The sequence below is a fragment of the Rhinopithecus roxellana genome, chromosome 6, assembly GCF_007565055.1.
Source record: "Rhinopithecus roxellana isolate Shanxi Qingling chromosome 6, ASM756505v1, whole genome shotgun sequence".
Lineage (NCBI taxonomy): Eukaryota > Metazoa > Chordata > Mammalia > Primates > Cercopithecidae > Rhinopithecus > Rhinopithecus roxellana.
The window spans coordinates 103,089,824-103,110,345 of record NC_044554.1 but is presented as its reverse complement, the minus strand read 5'-3'; positions in this window follow the sequence as shown (position 1 = coordinate 103,110,345).

Below are 20,522 nucleotides of genomic sequence, written 5' to 3'. Positions count from 1 at the left end.
GGGTGGAACTCTGTGTATTGAAGTCACACATCAGAAAGGAAATCTCTCAGAAAGCTTCTCCTCTAGTTATTATCCGAAGTACATTTCCTTTCACCATGGGCCTCTATTGGGCATCCCAAATATCACTTTGCCGATTCCACGAAAAAGAGGAGTTAGCAAACTGGTTCTGAGCAATAAGTTTTAAACTCCGTTAGACGAATTCACAGATCACAAAGAAGTTTCTCAGAAAGCTTTCTTCTCGTTTTTAACTGATGATATTTCCTTTATCAGCTGTAGGCCTCAATGCGATCGAAAGTAGCCCTTCTCAGATTTCCTGAAAAGACAGTGTTAATGGCCTGCTCCATTGAAACTTAAAGTGTAACTCGGTGAGATGAATTCACACATCACCAAGAAGTTTCTAAGAAAGCTTCTTTCTAGTTTTCTTCTGAGATATTTACTTTGTCACCGTGAGCTTCACTGTCCTAAGGAAGTATTCCCATTGTAGATTTCAAGGAAACTGTGATAGCAAACTCATCACTGAAGAGCAAACTTGTAACTCTGTGAGTTACATCACACATCACAATGCAGTTTCCTCAGAAGGGTTCTTTCCAGTTTCTGTCTGAGGATATTTCCTTTTTCACCATAGCCCTCAATGAGCTCCCAATATACTTTGCTGAATCCACGAGAACAGTGTTAGCAAACTGTTCCAAGAAGGGAAGGGGTGGAACTCTGTGTGATGAAGTCACACATCAGAAAGCAATCTCTCAGAAAGCTTCTCTCTAGTTATTATCTGAGGATATTTCCTTTTTCACCATGTGCCTCTTTGGCTCCCAAATTATCACTTTGCAGATTCACGAAAGAGGTGTTTAGCACACTTGTTCGAGCAATAAGTGTAACTCTGTGAGATGAATTCACAGATACAAGGAAGTTTCTCAGAAGGCTTCTTTCTCCTTTTTTAACTGATGATATTTCCTTTATCAGCGTAGGCCTCAATGCGATCAAAAGTAGCCATTCTCAGATTCCTGACAGACAGTGTTAATGGCCTGCTCAATGAAACATAGTGTAACTCTGTGAGATGAATTCACACAACACCATAGAAGTTCTAAGAAATCTTCTTCTATTTTTATTCGAGGGTATTTCCTTAGTCACCCGTGACTTCACTGCGCTAACAATTATCCCATTGCAGATTCAAGGAAACTGTGATAGGAAAACTCGTCGCTGAAGAGAAAACTTGTAACTCTGTGAGTTACATTCACACATCACAATAGCAGTTTCTCAGAAGGGTTCTTTCCAGTTTCTGTCTGAGGATATTTCCTTTTTCACCATAGCACTCAATGAGCTCCCAAATATTACTTTGCTGAATCCACGAGAACAGTGTTAGCAAACTGTTCCATGAAGGGAGGGGTGGAACTCTGTGTGATGAAGTCACACATCAGAAAGCAATCTCTCAGAAAGCTTCTCTGTAGTTATTATCTGAGGATATTTCCTTTTTCACCATGTGCCTCTATTGGCTCCCAAATATCACTTTGCAGATTCCACGAAAAGAGTGTTAGCACACTTGTTCTGAGCAATAAGTTGTAACTCTGTGAGATGAATTCACAGATTACAAGGAAGTTTCTCAGAAAGCTTCTTTCTCCTTTTTAACTGATGATATTTCCTTTATAAGCGTAGGCCTCAATGCGATCAAAAGTAGCCATTCTCAGATTCCTGAAAGACAGTGTTAATGGCCTGCTCAATGAAACATAAGTGTAACTCTGTGAGATGAATTCACACAACACCAATAAATTTCTAAGAAATCTTCTTTCTAGTTTTATTCTGAGGGTATTTCCTTAGTCACCGTGAACTTCACTGCGCTAACAAGTATCCCATTGCAGATATCAAGGAAACTGTGATAGGAAACTCGTCTCTGAAGAGAAACTTGTAACTCTGTGAGTTACATTCACACATCACAATGCAGTTTCTCAGAAGGGTTCTTTCCAGTTTCTGTCTGAGGATATTTCCTTTTTCACCATACCCCTCAATGATCTCCCAAATATCACTTTGCTGAATCCACGATAACAGTGTTAGCAAACTCTTCCAAAAAGGGAAGTGTGCAACTCTGTGTGTTTAAGTCACATATCAGAAAACAATCTCTCAGAAGGCTTCTCTGTATTTATTGTCTGAGGTTATTTCCTTTTCACCATGTGCCTCTATTGGCTCCCAAATATCACTTTGCGGATTCCACGAAAAGAATGTTAGCTAACTTGTTCTGAGTGATAACCTGTAACTCTGTGAGACGAATTCTCAAATCACAAAGAAGTTTCTCAGAACGCTTCTTTCTCGTTTTTAACTGATGACATTTCCTTTATCAGCCTAGGCCTCAATGTGATCCAAAGTAGCCCTTCTCAGATTCCTGAAAGACAGTGTTAATGGCCTGCTCCATGAAACATAAGTGTAACTCTGTGAGATGAATTCAAAAAACACCACGAAGTTTTCTAGGAAAGCTTCTTTCTAGTTTTCTTCTGAGGATATTCCTTAGTCACCGTGAGCTTTACTGCGCTAAGAAGTATCCCATTGCAGATTTCAAGGAAACTGTGATAGGAAACTCGTCCATGAAGAGACACTTGTAACTCTGTGAGTTACATTCACACATCACAATGCAGTTTCTCAGAAGGGTTCTTTTCCACTTCTGTCTGAGGATATTTCCTTTTTCACCATAGCCCTCAATGAGCTCCCAAATATCACTTTGCTGAATCCAAGAGAACAGTGTTAGCAAACTGTTCCAAGAAGGGAAGGGTGGAACTCTGTGTGATGAAGTCGCACATCAGAAAGCAATCTCTCAGAAAGCTCCTCTGCAGTTATTTATCTGAATATATATCCTTTCTCCATGGAGGCCACAATGGTCTCCCAAATATCATTTTGCAGATTCCACGAAAAGAGTGTTAGCACACTTGTTCCTGAGGAATACATTGTAACTCTGTGAGACGAATTCATGGATCACAAAGAAGTTTCTCAGAAAGCTTCTATCTCGTTTTTAACTGATGATATTTCCTTTATCCACATAGGCCTCAGTGCGATCCAAACTAGCCCTTCTCAGATTCCTGAAAGACAGTGTTAATGGCCTGTTCCATGAATCATGAGTGTAACTCTGTGAGATGAATTCACACATCACCAAGAATTTTTTAAGAAACATTCTTTTTCGTTCTCCTCTGAGGATATTACCTTTGTCACCGTGAGCTTCAATGTGCTAAGAAGTATTCCATTGCAGATTTCAAGGAAACTGTGATAGCAAACTCATCACTGAAGAGAAACTTGTAACTCTGTGAGTTACATTCAGACATCACAGCGCAGTTTCTCAGAAGGGTTCTTTCCAGTTTCTGTGTGATGATATTTCCTTTTTCACCTTAGTCCTCAATGAGCTCCCAAATATCAATTTGCTGAATCCACGAGAATAGTGTTAGCAAACTGTTCCAAGACGGGAAGGGTGGAACTCTGTGTGATGAAGTCACACATCAGAAAGCAATAGCTCAGAAAGCTTCTCTCTACTTATTATAGCAGGATATTTAATTTTTCACCATGGGCCTCTATTGGCTCCCAAATATCACTTTGCAGATTCCACGAAAATAGTGTTAGCAAACTTGTTCTGTACAATAAGTTGTACCTGTGTGAGACAAATTCACAGATTACAAAGAAGTTTCTCAGAAAGTTTCTTTCTCTTTTTTAACTGATGATATTTCCTTTATGAGCATAGGCGTCAGTGCGATCCAAAGTAGCCCTTCTCAGATTCCTGAAAGACAGTGTTAATGACCTGCTCCATGAAACATCAGTGTAACTCTGCGAGATGAATTCACACATCACCAGGAAGTTTCTAAGAAAGCTTCTTTCTACTTTTCTTCTGAGGATATTTCCTTTGTCACCGTGAGCTTCACTGAGCTAAGAAGTATCCAATTGCAGATGTCAAGGAAACTGTGATAGCAAACTCGTCACTGAAGAGAAACTTGTAAATCTGTGAGTTACATTCACACATCACTATGCAGTTTCTCAGAAGGGTTCTTTCCAGTTTCTGACTGAGGATATTTCCTTTTTCGCCATAGTCCTCAATGAGCTCCCAAATACCACTTTGCTGAATCCACGAGGAGAATGTTAGCAAACTGTTCCAAGAAGGGAATGGTGGAATTCTGTGTGATGAAGTCACACATCAGAAATCAATCACTCAGAAAGCTTCTCTGTAGTTATTATCTGAGGACATTTACTTTTTCACTATTGGCCTCTATTGGCTCCCAAATATGACATTGCAGATTCCACGAAAAGAGTGTTAGCAAACTTGTTCTGAGCAATAAATTGTAACTCTGTGAGACGAATTCACAGATCACCAAGAAGTTTCTCAGAAAGCTTCTTTCTCGTTTTTAACTGATGATATTTCCTTTATCACCGTAGGCCTCAATGTGATCCAAAGTTGCCATTTTCAGATTCCTGAAAGACAGTGTTAATGGCCTGCTCCATGAAAGATAAGTGTAACTCTGTGAGATGAATTCACACATCACCAAGAAGTTTCTAGGAAACCTTCTTTCTAGTTTTCTTACGAGGATATTTCGTTTGTCACCGTGAGCTTCACTGCGCTAAGAAGTATCCCATTGCAGATTTCAAGGAAACTGTGATAAGAAACTCACCACTGAAGAGAAACTTGTAACTCTGTGAGTTACATTCACACATGAGAATGCAGTTTCTCAGAAGGTTTCTCCAGTTTCTGTGTGAGTATATTTCCTTTTTCACCATAGACCTCAATGAGCTCCCAAATATCACTTTGCTGAATCCACGAGAACAGTGTTAGCAAACTGTTCCAAGAAGGGAAGTGTGGAACTCTGTGTGATGAAATCACACATCAGAAAGCAATCTCTCAGAAAGCTTCTCTCTAGTTATTATTTGAGGACATTTCCTTTTACACCATGGGCCTCTATTGGCTCCCAAATATCACTTTGCAGATTCCACGAAAAGAGTGTTAGCAAACTTGTTCTGAGCAATAAGTTGTAACTCTGTGAGAGAAATTCACAGAATACAAAGAAGTTTCTCAGAAAGCTTCTTTCTCGTTTTTAACTGATGATATTTCCTTTACCAGCGTAGGCCTCAATGCGATCCAAAATAGCCCTTCTCAGATTCCTGAAAGACAGTGTTAATGGCCTGCTCCATGAAACATAAGTGTAACTCGGTGAGATGAATTCACACATCACCAATATGTTTCTAAGAAAGCTTCTTTCTTGTTTTCTTCTGAGGATATTTCCTTTTACACCGTGAGCTTCACTGCGCTAAGAAGTAACCCATTGCAGATTTTAAGGAAACTGTGATAACAAACTCGTCAATGAAGGGAAACTTGTAACTCTGTGAGTTACATTCACACATCACAATGCTGGTTCTCAGAAGGGTTCTTTCCAGTTTCTATCTGAGGATATTTCCTTTTTCACCATAGTCCTCAATGATCTCCCAAATATCACTTTGCTGAATCGATGAGAAAAGTGTAAGCAAACTGTTCCAAGAAGGAAAGGTTGGAACTGTGTGTGATGAAGTCACACATCAGAAAGCAATCTCTCAGAAAGCTTCTCTCTAGTTATTATCCGAGGACATTTCCTTTTTCACCATGGGCCTCTATTGGCTCCCAAAGATCACTTTGCAGATTCCACGAAAAGGGTGTTAGCAAACTTGTTCTGAGCAATAAGTTGTAACTCTGTGAGACGAATTCACAGATCACAAAGAAGTTTCTCAGAAAGCTTCTTTCTCGTTTTCAACTGATGATTATTTTTTATCAGTGTAGGCCTCAATGCGATCCAAAGTAGCCCTTCTCAGATTCCTGAAAGACAGTGTTAATGGCCGGCTCCATGAAACATAAGTGTAACTCTGTGAGATGAATTCACACATCACCAAGAAGTTTCCAGAAAGCTTCTTTCTACTTTTCTTCGGAGGATATTTCCTTTGTCACTGTGAACTACGCTACGCAAAGGAGTATCCCATTGCAGATTTCAAGGAAACTGTGATAGCAAACTCATCACTGAAGTGAAATTTGTAACTCTTTGAGTTACCCTCACAAATCACAATGCAGTTTCTCAGAAGTATTCTTTTCAGTTTCTCTCTGAGGATATTTCCTTTTTCACCATAGCCCTCAATGAGCTCCCAAATATCACCTTGCTGAATCCACGAGAACAGTGTTAAGAAACTGTTCCAAGAAGGGAAGGGTGGAACTCTGTGTGATGTAGTCACATATCAGAAAGCAATCTTACAGAAAGCTTCTCTCTAGTTATTATCGGAGGATATTTCCTTTTACACCATGGGCCTCTATTGGCTCCCACATATCACTTTGCAGATTCCACTAAAAGAGTGTTAGTGAACTTGTTCTGAGCCATAAGTTATAACACTGTGAGACGAATTCACAGATCACAAAGAAATTTCTCAGAAAGCTTCTTTCTCGTTTTTAACTGATGATATTTCCTTTATCATCGTATGCCTCAATGCGTTCCAAAGTAGAAATTCTCAGATTCCTGAAAGACAGTGTTAATGGCCTGCTCCATGAAACGTAAGTGTAACTCTGCGAGATGAATTCACACATCACCAAGAAGTTTCTAAGAAAGCTTCTTTCTGGCTTCTTTCTGAGGATATTTCCTTCGTCACCGTGAGCTTCCCTGCGCTAAGAAGCATCCCATTGCAGATTTGAATTAAACTTTGATAGCAAACTCATCACTGAAGAGAAACTTGTATCTCTGTGAGTTACATTCACACATCACAATGCAGTGTCTCAGAAGGGTTATTTCCAGTTTCTGTCTGAGGATATTTCCTTTTTCACCATAGCCCTCCATGAGCTTAGAAATATCACTTTGCTGAATCCACGAGAACAGTGTTAGCAAACTGTTCCAAGAAGGGAAGTGTGGAACTCTGTTTGATGAAAACTCACATCAGAAAGCAATCTCTCAGAAAGCTTCTCTCTAGTTATTATCTGAGCATATTTCCTTTTTCCCCTGGGCCTCTATTGGCTCCCAATATCACTTTGCAGATTCCACGAAAAGAGTGTTAGCAAACTTCTTCTGAGCAATAAGTTGTATCTCTGTGAGATGAATTCACAGATCACAAAGAAGTTTCTCAGAAAGCTTGTTTCTCGTTTTAACTGATGATATTTCCTTTATCAGCGTAGTCCTCAATGTGATCCAAAGTAGCCCTTCTCAGATTCCTGAAAGACAGTGTTAATGGCCTGCTCCATGAAACATAAGTGAAACTCTGTGAGATGAATTCACACATCACCAAGATTTTTCTAAGAAAGCTTCTTTCTAGTTTTCTTTTGAGGATATTTCCTTTTTCACCGTGAGCTTCACTGCGCACAGAAGTATCCCATTGCAGATTTCAAGGAAACTGTGATAGCAAACTCATCACTGAAGAGAAAATTGTAACTCTGTGAGTTACATTCACACATCACAATGCAGTTTCTCAGAAGGGTTCTTTCCAATTCCTGTCGGAGGTTATTTCCTTTTTCACCATAGCCCTCAATGTCTCCCAAATATCACTTTGCTGAATCCACGAGAACAGTGTTAGCAAAGTGTTCCAAGAAGGGAAGGGTGGAACTCTGTGTGATGAAGTCACACATCAGAAAGCAATTACTCAGAAACCTTCCCTCTAGTTATTATCTGAGGACATTTCCTTTTTCACCATCGGCCTCCATTGGCTTCCAAATATCACTTTGCAGATTCCACGAAAAGAGTGTTAGCAAACTTGTTCTTGAGGAATACGTTGTAACTCTGTGAGACAAATTTACAGATCACAAAGTAGTTTCTCAGAAAGCTTCTTTCTCGTTATTAACTGATGATATTCCGTTTATCAGCTTAGGCCTCAATGCGTTCAAAAGTAGCCCTACTCAGATTCCTGAAAGACAGTGTTAATGGCCTGCTCCATGAAAGATAAGTGTAACTCTGTGAGATGAATTCACACATCAATAGAAGTTTCTACGAAAGCTTCTTTCTACTTTTCTCCTGAGGATACTTGCTTTGTCTCCGTGAGCTTCTCTGCATTAAGAATATCCCACTGCAGATTTTAAGGAAACTGTGATAGCAAAGTCATTACTGAAGAGAAACTTGTAACTCTGTGAGTTACATTCACATATCACAATGCAGTTTCTCAGAAGGGTTCTTTCCAGTTTATGTCTGTGGAAATTTCCTTTTTCACCCTAGCCCTCAATGAGCTCCCAAAAATCACTTTGCTGAATCCATGAGAACAGTGTTAGCAAACTGTGCCAAGAAGGGAAGGGTGGAACTCTGGGTGATGAAGTCATACATCAGAAAGCAATCCCTCAGAAAGCTTCTCTCTAGTTTTTATCGGAGGACATTTCCTTTTTCACAATGGGCCTCTACTGGCTCCCAAATTTCACTTTGCAGTTTCCACGAAAAGAGTGTTTGCAAACCTGTTCTGAGTAATAAGTTGTAACACTGTGAGACGAATTCAAAGATCACAAAGAAGTTTCTCAGAAAGCTTCTTTCTCGTTTTTAACTGACAATATTTTCTTTATCAGCGTAGGCCCCAATGTGATCAAAAGTAGCCATTCTCAGATTCCTGAAAGACAGTGTTAATGGCCTGCTCCATGAAACCTAAGTGTTACTCTGTGAGATGAATTCACACATCACCAAGAAGTTTCTAAGAAAGCTTCTTTCTAGTTTTCTTCTGAGAATATTTCCTATGTCACCTTGAGCTTCACTGCGCAAGGAAGTATCCCATTGCAGATTTCAAGGAAACTGTGATATCAAAGTCATCACTGAAGAGAAACTTGTAATTCTGTGGGTCACATTCACATATCACAATGCAGTATCTCAGAAGGGTTCTTTCCAGTTTCTGTCTGAGGATATTTCTTTTTTCACCATGGCCCTCAATGAGTTCCAAATATCCCTTTGCCGAATCCACGAGAACAGTGATAGCAAAATGTTCCAAGAAGGGAAGGGTGGAACTCTGTGTGATGAAGTCACACATCAGAAATCAATCTCTCAGAAAGCTTCTCTCTATTTATTATCGCAGGATTTTTCCTTTTTCCCCATGGATCTCAATAGTCTCCCAAATATCTCTTTGCAGATTCCACGAGAAGATTGTTAGGAAGCTTCTTCCTGAGGAACAAGTTGTAACTGTGTGAGACGAATTCACAGATCAAAAAGAAGTTTCTCAGAAAGCTTCTTTCTCGTTTTTAACTGATGATATTTCCTTTATTGGCGTAGGCCTCAAAGCGATCCAAAGTGGCCCTTCTCAGATTCCTGAAAGACAGTGTTAATGGCCTGCTCCATGAAACATAAGTGTAACTCTGTGAGATGAATTCACACATCACCAACAAGTATCTAAGAAAGCTTCTTTCTAGTTTACTTCTGAGGATATTTCCATAGTCACCGTGAGCTTCACTGCACTAAGAAGTATCCCATTGCAGATTTCAAAGAAACTGTGATAGCAGAGTCATTACTGAAGAGAAACTTGTAACTCTGTGAGTTACATTCACACATCACAATGCAGTTTCTCAGAAGACTTCTTTCCAGTTTCTGTCCGAGGATCTTTCTTTTTTCACCTTAGCCCTCAATGAGCTCCCAAATATCACTTTGATGAATCCAGAACAGTGTTAGCATACTCTTCCAAGAAGGGAAATGTCGAACTCTGTGTGATGAAGACACCCATCAGAAAGCAATCTCTCAGAAAGCTTCTCTATAGTTATTATTCGAGGATATTTCCTTTTTCACCATGTTCCTCGATTGGCTCCCAAATATCACTTTGCAGATTCCACGAAAAGAGTGTTAGCCAACTTCTTCTGAGCAATAAGTTGTAACTCTGTGAGTCGAATTCACAGATCACAAAGAAGTTTCTCAGAAAGCTTCTTTCTCATTTTTAACTGATGATATTTCCTTCATCAGCGTAGGCCTCAATGTGATCCAAATTAGCCCTTCTCAGATTCCTGATAGACAGTGTTAATGGCCTGCTCCATGAAACATAAGTGTAACTCTGTGAGATGAATTCACACAACACCAAGAAGTTTCTAAGAAAGCTTCTTACTACTTTTCTTCTGAGTATATTTCCTTAGTCACCGTGAGCTTCACTGCGCTAAGAATTATCCCATTGCAGATTTCAAGGGAACTGTGATAGCAAACTCGTCACTGAAGAGAAACTTGTAACTCTGTGAGTTACATTCCCACATCACAATGCAGTTTCTCAGAAGGGTTCTTTCCAGATTCTGTCTCAGCATCTTTCCTTTTTCACCATAGCCCTCAATGAGCTCCCAAATATCACTTTGCTGAATCCACGAGAACAGTGTTAGCCAACTGTTCAAAGAAGGGAAGGGTGGAACTCTGTGTGATGAAGTCACACATCAGAAAGCAATCTCTCTGAAAGCTTCTCTGTAGTTATTATCTGAGGATATTTCCTTTTTCTCCATTGGCCTCCATTAGCTCTCTAATACACTTTGCAGATTCCAGAAAAGTGTGTTAGCAAACTTGTTCGGAGCAATAAGTTGTAACTCTGTGAGACGAATGCACAGATAAGAAAGAAGTTTCTCAGAAAGCTTCATTCTCGTTTTTAAGTGATGATATTTTCTTTATCAGGATAGGCCTCAATACGATCCAAAGTAGCCCTTCTCAGATTCCTGAAAGACAGTGTTAATGTCGCGCTCCATGAATCATAAGTGTAACTCTGTGAGATGAATTCACACATCAACAAGAAGTTTCTAAGAAAGCTTCTTTCTAGTTTTTTTCTGAGGGTATTTCCTTCGTACCATGAGCTTCAGTGCGCTTAGAAGTATCCCATGGCAGATTTCAAGGAAACTGTGATAGCAAACTCATCACTGAAGAGAAACTTGTATCTCTGTGAGTTACATTCCCACATCACAATGCAGTTTCTCAGAAGGGTTCTTTCCAGTTTCTGTCTGAGGATATATCCTTTTTCAGCATAGCCCTCAATGAGCTCCCAAATATCACTTTGCTGAATCCATGAGAACAGTGTTAGCAAACTGTTCTAAGAAGGGATGGGTGGAATTCTGTGTCATGAAGTCACACATCAGAAAGCAATCTCTCATAAAGCTTCCCTCTAGTTATTGTCGCAGGATATTATCATTTTCACCATGGGCCGCAATTGGCTCGCAAATATGACTTTGCAGATTCCACAAAAAGAGTGTTAGCAAACTTGTTCTGAGCAATAAGTTGTACCTCTGTGAGACGAATTCACAGATAACAATGAAGTTTCTCAGAAAGCTTCTTTCTCAGTTTTTAACTGATGATATTTCCTTTATCAGCATAGGCCTCAATGCGATCCAAAGTAGCCCTTCTCAGATTCCTGAAAGACAGTGTTAATGGCCTGCTCCAGGAAACATATGTGTAACTCTGTGAGATGAATTCACACATCACTAAGAAGTTTTTAGAAAGCTTCTTTCTAGTTTTGTTCTGAGGATATTTCCTTTGTCACCATGAGCTTCACTGCGCTAAGAAGAATCCCATTGCAGATTTGAAGGAAACTGTGATAGCAAACTCATCCTGAAGAGAAACTTGTAACTCTGTGTGTTACATTCACACATCACAATGCAGTTTCTTAGAAGGGTTTTGTCCAGTTTCTGTCTGAGGATATTTCCTTTTTCACCATAGCCCTCAATGAGCTCCCAAATATCACTTTGCTGAATCCACGAGAAGAGTGTTAGCAAACTTGTTCCTGAGGAATACCTTGTAATTCTGTGAGACGAATGCACGTATCACAAAGAAGTTTCTCAGAAAGCTTCTTTCTCTTTTTTAACTGATGATACTTCCTTTATCAGCGTAGGCCTCAATGCGATCCAAAGTAGCCCTTCTCAGATTCCTGAAAGACAGTGTTAATGGCCTGCTCCATGAAACATAAGTGTAACTCTGTGAGATGAATTCACACATCACCAAGAAGTTTCTAAGAAAGCTTCTTTCTATTTTTCTTCTGAGGATATTTCCATTGTCACCGTGAGCTTCTCTCCGCTAAGAAGTATCCCATTGCAGATTTAAAGGAAACTGTGATAGCAATCTCGTCACAGAAGAGAAACTTGTAACTCTGTGAGTTACATTCCCACATCACAATGCAGTTTCTCAGAAGGGTTCTTTCCAGTTTCTGTCTGATTATATATCCTTTTTCACCACAGCCCTCAATGAGCTCCCAAATATGACTTTGCTGAATCCACGAGAACAGTGTTAGCAAACTGTTCCAAGAAGGGAAGGGTGGAACTCTGTGTGATGAAGTCACACATCAGAAGGCCATCTCTCAGAAAGCTTCTCTCTAGTTATTATCCGAGGACATTTCCTTTTTCACCATGGGCCTCTATTCACTACGAAATATGACTTTGCAGATTCCTCGAAAATGGTGTTAGCAAACTTGTTCTGAGCAATAAGTTGTAACTCTGTGAGACGAATTCACAGATGACAAAGAAGTTTCTCAGAGAGCCTCTTTCTCATTTTTAACTCTTGATATTTCCTTTGTCACCATAGGCCTCAATGCGATCCACAGTAGCCCTTCTCAGATTCCTGAAAGACAGTGTTACTGGCCTGGTCCATGAAACATAAGTGTAACTCTCTGAGATGAATTCACACATCACCAAGAAGTTTCTAAGAAAGCTTCTGTCTAGTTTTCTTCTGTGGATATTTTCTTTTTCAACATAGCCCTCAGTGAGCTCCCAAATATCACTTTGCTGCCTCCACGAGAGCAGTGTTAGCAAACTCTTCCAAGAAGGGAAGGGTGGAATTCTGTGTGATGAAGTCAAACATCAGAAAGCAATCTCTCAGAAAGATTCTCTCTAGTTATTATATGAGGACATTACCTTTTTCACCATGGGCCACTATTGGCTCCCAATATCACTCTGCAGATTCCACGAAAAGAGTGTTAGCAAACTTGTTCTGAGCAATAAGTTGTATCTCTGTGAGACGAATTCACAGATCACAAAGAAGTTTCTCAGAAAGGTTCTTTCTCGTTTTTAACTGATGATATTTCCTTTATCAGCATAGGCCTCAATGCGATCCAAAGTAGAACTCCTCAGATTCCTGAAAAACCTTGGTAATGGCATGCTCCATGAAACGTAAGTGTAACTCGGTGAGATGAATTCACACATCACCAAGAAGTTTCTAAGAAAGCTTCTTTCTAGTTTTCCTCTGAGGATATTTCCCTTGTCACAGTGAGCTTCACTGCGCTAAGAAGTATCCCATTGCAGATTTCAAGGAAACTGTGATAGCAAACTCATCACTGAAGAGAAACTTGTAACTCTGTGAGTTACATTCATACATCACAATGCAGTTTCTCAGAAGGGTTCTTTCCAGTTTGTGTCTGAGGATATTTCCTTTTTCACCAAAGCTCTCAGTGAGCTCCCAAATATCACTTTGCTGAATCCACGAGAACACTGTTAGCAAACTGTTCCATGAAGGGAAGGGTGGAACTCTGTGTGATGAAGTCACACATCAGAAAGCAATCTCTCAGAATCCTTCTTTCTAGTTATTATCCGAGGATATTTCCCTTTTCACTATGGGGCTCTATTGGCTCCCAAATATGACTTTGCAGTTTCCACGAAAAGAGTGTTAGCAAACTTGTTCTGAGCAATAAGTTGGAACTCTGTAAGACGAATTCACAGATCCCAAAGAAGTTTCTCAGAAAGCTTCCTTCTCGTTTTTAACTGATGATATTTCCTTTATCAGCGTAGGATTCAGTGCGATCCAAAGTAGCCCTTCTCAGATTCCTGAAAGACGGTGTTACTGGCCTGGTCCACGAAACATAAGTGTAACTCTGAGAGATGAATTCACACATCACCAGGAAGTTTCTAAGAAAGCTTCGGTCTAGTTTTCTTCTGTGGATATTTCCTTTTTCGCCATAGCCCTCAATGAGCTCCCAAATATCACTTTGCTGCATCCACGAGAACAGTGTTAGCAAACTGTTCCAAGAAGGGAAAGATGGAACTCTGTGGGATGAAGTCACACATGAGAAGGCAATCTCTCAGAAAGCTTCTCTCTAGTTATTATCCGAGGATATTTCCTTTTTCACCATGGGCCTCTATGCGCTCCCAAATATGACTTCTCAGATTCCACGAAAAGACTGTTAGCAAACTTGTTCTGAGCAATAGGTTGTAACTCCGTGAGACGAATTCACAGATCACAAAGAAGTTTCTCAGAAACCTTCTTTCTCGTTTTTAACTGATGATATTTCCTTTATCAGCGTAGGCCTCAATGCGATCCAAAGTAGCCCTTCTCGGATTCCTGAAAGAGAGTGTTGATGGCCTGCTCCATGAAACATGAGTGTAACTCTCTGAGATGAATTCACACATCACCAAGAAGTTTCTAAGAAAGCTTCTTTCTAGTTTTCTTCTGAGGATATTTCCTTTGTCACCGTGAGCTTCACTGCGCTAAGAAGTATCCCATTCCAGATTTCAAGGAAACTGTGATAGCAAACTCGTCACTGATGAGAAACTTGTAACCCTGTGAGTTACATTCTCACTTCACAATGCAGTTTCTCAGAAGGGTTCTTTCCAGTTTCTGTCTGAGGATATTTGCTTTTTCACCATAGCCCTCAATGAGCTACCAAATATCACTTTGCTGAATCCACGAGAACAGTGCTAGCAAACTGTTTCAAGAAGGGAAGGGTTGAACTCTGTGTGATGAAGTCACACATCAGAAGGCAATCTCTCAGAAGATTCCATCTAGTTATTATTTGAGGACTTTTCCTTTTTCACCATGGGCCTCTATTGGTTCCCAAATATGACTTTGCAGTTTCCACGAAAAGAGTGTTAGTAAACTCGTTCTGAGCAATAAGTTGTAACTCTGTGAGACGAATTCATAGATCACAAAGAATTTCTCAGAAAGCTTCTTTCTCGTTTTTAACTGATGATATTTCCTTTATCAGCGTAGGCCTCAATGCGATCCAAAGTAGCACTTCTCAGATTCCTGAAAGACAGTGTTAATGGAGTGCTCCATGAAACATAAGTGTAACTCTGTGAGATGAATTCACACATCACCAAAAACTTTATAAGTAAGATTATTTCTAGTTTCCTTCTGAGGATATTTCCATTGTCACCTTGAGCTTCACTGCGCTGAGAAGTATCCCATTGCAGATTTCAAGGAAACTGTGATAGCAATCTCATCCCTGAGGAGAAACTTGGAACTCTGTGAGATACATTCACACATCACAATGCAGTTTCTCAGAAGGGTTCTTTCCAGTTTCTGTCTGAGGATATTTGCTGTATCACCATAGCCCTCAATGAGCTCCTAAATATCACTTTGCTGAAACCACGAGAACAGTGTTAACAAACTGTTCCAAGAAGGGAAGGGTGGAATTCTGTGTGGTGAAGTCACACATCAGAAAGCAATCTCTCAGAAAGATTCTCTCTAGTTATTATCGGAGGATATTTCCTTTTTCACCATGGGTCTCCATTGGCTCCCAAACATCACTTTGCAGATTGCACGAAAAGAGTGTTAGCTAACTTCTCCTGATCAATAAGTTGTAACTCTGTGAGAAGAATTCACAGATCACAAAGAAGTTTCTCAGGAAGCTTCCTTCTCGTTTTTAACTGATGATACTTCCTTTATCAACGTAGTCCTCATTGCGATCCAAAGTAGCCCTTCTCAGATTCCTGAAAGACAGTGTTAATGTCCTGCTCCATGAAACATAAGTGTAACTCTGTGAGATGAATTCACATATCACCAAGAAGTTTCTAAGGAAGCTTCTTTCCAGTTTTCTTCTGAGGATATTTCCTTTGTCACCGTGAGCTTCTTTCCGCTAAGAAGTATCCCATTGCAGATTAAAAGGAAACTGTGATAGCAATCTCGTCACAGAAGAGAAACTTGTAACTCTGTGAGTTACATTCCCACATCACAATGCAGTTTCTCAGAAGGGTTCTTTCCAGTTTCTCTCTGAGGATATTTCCTTTTTCACCATAGCACTCAATGAGCTCCGAAATATCACTTTGCTGAATCCATGAGAAAAGTGTTAGCAAACTGTTCCAAGAAGGGAAGGGTGGAACTCTGTGTGATGATGTCACACATCAGAAAGCAATCTCTCATAAAGCTTCCCTCTAGTTATCGTAAGATATTTCCTTTTTCACCATGTGCCTATATTGGCTCCCAAATATGACTTTGCAGATTCCACGAAAAGAGTGTTAGCAGACTTATTCTGAGCAATAAGTTGTAACTCTGTGAGACGAATTCACAGATCACAAAGAAGTTTCTCAGAAAGCTTCCTTCTCGTTTTTAACTGATGATATTTCCTTTATCAGCGTAGGCCTCAATGCGATCCTAAGTAGCCCTTCCCAGATTCCTGAAAGACAGTGTTAATGGCCTGCTCCTTGAACCATAAGTGTAACTCTGTGAGATGAATTCACACATCACCAAGAAGTTTCTAAGAAAGCTTCTTTCTAGTTTTCGTTGGAGGATATTTCCTTAGACACCGTGAGCTTCACTGCACTAAGGAGTATCCCATTGCAGATTTCAAGGAAACTGTGATAGCAAACTCATCCTGAAAAGATACTTGTAACTCTGTGAGTTACATTCACACATCAAAATGCAGTTTCTCAGAAGGGTTCTTTACAGTTTCTGTCTAAGGATATATCCTTTTTCACCATAGCACTCAATGAGCTCCCAAATATCACTTTGCGCAATCCACGAGAACAGTGTTAGCAAACTGTTAAAAGAAGGGAAGGGTGGAATTCTGTGAGATGAAGTCACACATCAGAAAGCAATCTCTCAGAAAGCTTCCCTCTAGTTATTATCGCCGGATATTTCCTTTTTCACCATGGGCCTCTATTGGCTCCCAAATATGACTTTGCATATACCACGAAAAGAGTGTTAGCAAACTTGTTCCTGAGGAATAAGTTGTAACTCTGTGAGACGAATTCACAGCTCACAAAGAAGTTTCTCAGAAAGCTTCTTTCTTGTTTTTAACTGATGATATTTCCTTTATCAGCGTAGGCTTCATTGCGATCCAAAGTAGTCCTTCTCAGATTCCTGAAAGACAGTGTTAATGGCCTGTTCCATGAAACATAAGTGTAACTCTGTGAGATGAATTCACACATCACCAAGAAGTTTCTAAGACAGCTTCTTTCTGGTTTTTTCTGGGGATATTTCCTTTGTCACCGTGACCGTCACGGCGCTGAGAAGTATCCCATTGCAGATTTCAAAGAAACTGTGATAGCAAACTCATCCTGAAAAGATACTTGTAACTCTGTGAGTTACGTTCACACATCACAATGCAGTTTCTCAGAAGGGTTCTTTCCAGTTTCTGTCTGAGGATATTTCCTTTTACACCGTAGTGCTCAATGAGCTCCCAAATATCACTTTGCTGAATCCACGAGAACAGTGTTAGCAAACTGTTCCGAGAAAGGAAGGGTACAATTCTGTGTGATGAAGTCACACATCAGAAAGCAATCTCTCAGAAAGCTTCTGTCTACTTATTATCTGATTATATTTCCTTTTTCCCCATGGAATCTATTAGCTCCCAAATATCACTTTGCAGATTCCACGAAAAGAGTGTCACCAAACTTGTTTTGAGCAATTAGTTGTAACTCTGTGACACGAATTCACACATCACAATGAAGTTTCTCAGAAAGCGTCTTTCTCATTTTTAACTGATGATATTTCCTTTACCAGCGTAGGCATCAATGCGATCCAAAGTAGCCCTTCTCAGATTCATGAAAGACAGTGTTAATGGCCTGCGCCAAGAAACATAAGTGTAACTCTGTGAGATGAATTCACACATCACCAAGAAGTTTCTACGAACGTTTCTTTCTAGTTTTCTTCTGAGTATATTTCCTTTGTCACTGTGAGCTTCACTGCGCTAAAAAGTATCCCAGTGTAGATTTCAAGAAAACTATGATAATAAACTCATCACGGAAGAGAAACATGTAACTCTGGGAGATACATTCATACATCACAATAAAGTTTCTCGGAAGGGTTCCTTCCAATTTCTGTCTGAGGATTTTTCCTTTTTCACTGTAGCCCGCAATGAGCTCCCAAATATCACTTTGCTGATTCCACGAGAACAGTGTTAGCAAACTGCTCCAAGAAAGTAAGGGTGGAACTTTGTGTGATGAAGTCACACATCAGAAAGCAATCTCTCAGAAAGCTTCTCTCTAGTTATTATCACAGGATATTTCCTTTTTCACCATGGGCCTCTTGGCTCCCAAATATCACTTTGCAGATTCCACGAAACAGGGTTAGCAAACTTGTTATGAGCAATAAGAGGTAACCCTGTGAGACGAATTCACAGATCACAAAGAAGTTTCTCAGAAAGATTCTTTCTCGTTTTTAACTGATGATATTTCCTTTATCAGCGTAGGCCTCAATGCGTTTAAGGTTGCCCTTCACAAATTCCTGAAAGAAACTGTTAATGGCCTGCTCCATGAAACATAAGTGTAACTCTGTGAGATGAATTCACACATCACCAAGAAGTTTCTAAGAAAGCTTCTTTCTAGTTTTCTTCTGAGGGTATTTGCTTTGTCACCATGAGCTTCACTATAATATGAAGTATCCCATTGCAGATTTCAAGGAAACTGTGATAGCCAACTCATCACTGAAGTGAAACTTGTAACTCTGTGAGTTACATTCTCACATCACAATGCGGTTTCTCAGAAGGTTTCTTTCCAGTTTCTGTCTGAGGATATATCCTTTTTAACCATAGCCCTCAATGAGCTCCCTAATATGACTTTGCTGAATCCAGGAGAACACTGTTAGCAAACTGTTCCAAGAAGGGATGGGTGGAACTCTGTGTGATGAAATCACACATCAGAAAGCAATCTCTCAGAAACCTTCTCTCTAGTTATTATCGGAAGATATTTCCTTTTTCACCATGGGCCTCCATTGGCTCCCAAACATCACTTCGCAGATTCCACGAAAAGAGTGTTAGCAAACGTGTTCGGAGCAATAAGTTGTAACTCTGTTAGACGAATTCACAGATCACAACGAAGTTTCTCAGAATGCTTCTTTCTCGTTTTTAACTGATGATATTTCCTTTATCAGCATAGGCCTCAATGCGATCCAATGTAGCCCTTCTCAGATTCCTGAAAGACAGTGTTAATGGTCTGCTCCATGAAACATTAGTGTAACTCTGTGAGATGAATTCACACCTCACCAAGAAGTTTCTAAGAAAGCTTCTTTCTAGTTTTCTTCTGAGGATATTTCCTTTGTCACCATGAGCGTCACTGCCCTAAGAAGTATCCCATTGCAGATTGCAAGGAAACTGTGATAGCAAAACCATCACTGAAGAAAAACATGTAACTCTTTGAGTTACATTCACACATCACAATGGAGTTTCTCAGAAGGGTTCGTCCCAGTTTCTGTCTGAGGATATTTGCTTTATCACCATACCCCTCAATGAGCTCCCAAATATCACTTTGCTGAATCCACGAGAACAGTGTTAGCAAACTGTTCCCAGAAGGGAAGAGTGGAATTCTGTGTGATGAAGTCACACATCAGAAAGCAATCCCTCAGAAAGCTTCTCTCTAGTTATTATCGCAGGATATTTCCTTTTTCCCCATGGGTATCCATGGTCTCCCAAATATCACTTTGCAGATTCCACGAAAAGAGTGTTAGCAAACTTCTTCCTGAGGAATACGTAGTAACTCTGTGAGACGAATTCACAGATCACAAAGGAGTTTCTCAGAGACTTCTTTCTCATTGTTAACGGATGATATTTCCTTTATCAGCGTAGGCCTCTATGGGTTCCCAAGGAGCTCTTCTCAGAATCCTGAATGACAGTGTTAATGGCCTGCTCCATGAAATATAAGTGTAAATCTGTGGGATGAATTCACACATCACCAAGAAGTTTCTAAGAAAGCTTCTTTCTAGTTTTCTTCTGAGGATATTTCCTTTGGCACCTGTGAGCTTCACTGCGCTAAGAAGTATCCCTTTGGAGACTTCAAGGAAACTGTGATAGCAAACTCTTCACTGAAGAGAAACTTGTAACTCTCTGAGTTACATTCACACATCACAATGCAGCTTCTAAGAAGGGTTCTTTCCAGTTTCTGTCTGAGGATATTTCCTTTTTCACCATAGCCCACAATCAGCTCCCAAATATCACTTTGCTGAATCCGCGAGAATAGTGTTAGCAAACTGTTCCAAAAAGGGAAGGGTGGAATTCTGTGTGATGAAGTCACACATCAAAAAGCAATCTCTCAAAAGCTTCTCTCTACTTATTATCTGAGGATATTTCCTTTTTCCCCATGGAATCTATTGGCTCCCAAATATCACTTTGCAGATTCCACGAAAAGAATGTTAGCAAACTTGTTCTGAGCAATAAGTTGTAACTCTGTGAGACGAATTCACACAGCACAGTGAAGTTTCTCAGAAAGCTTCTTTCTCGTTTTTAACTGATGATATTTCCTTTATCAGCGTAGGCCTCAAAGCAATCCAAAGTAGCCCTTCTCAGCTTCCGGAAAGACACGTGTTAATGGCCTGCTCCAAGAAAAATAAGTGTAACTCTGTGAGATGAATTCACACCTCACCAAGAAGTTTCTAAGAAGCTTCTTTCTAGTTTCTTCTGAGGATATTTCCTTTGTCACCATGAGCTTCAGTGCGATAAGAAGTATCCCATTGCAGATTTCA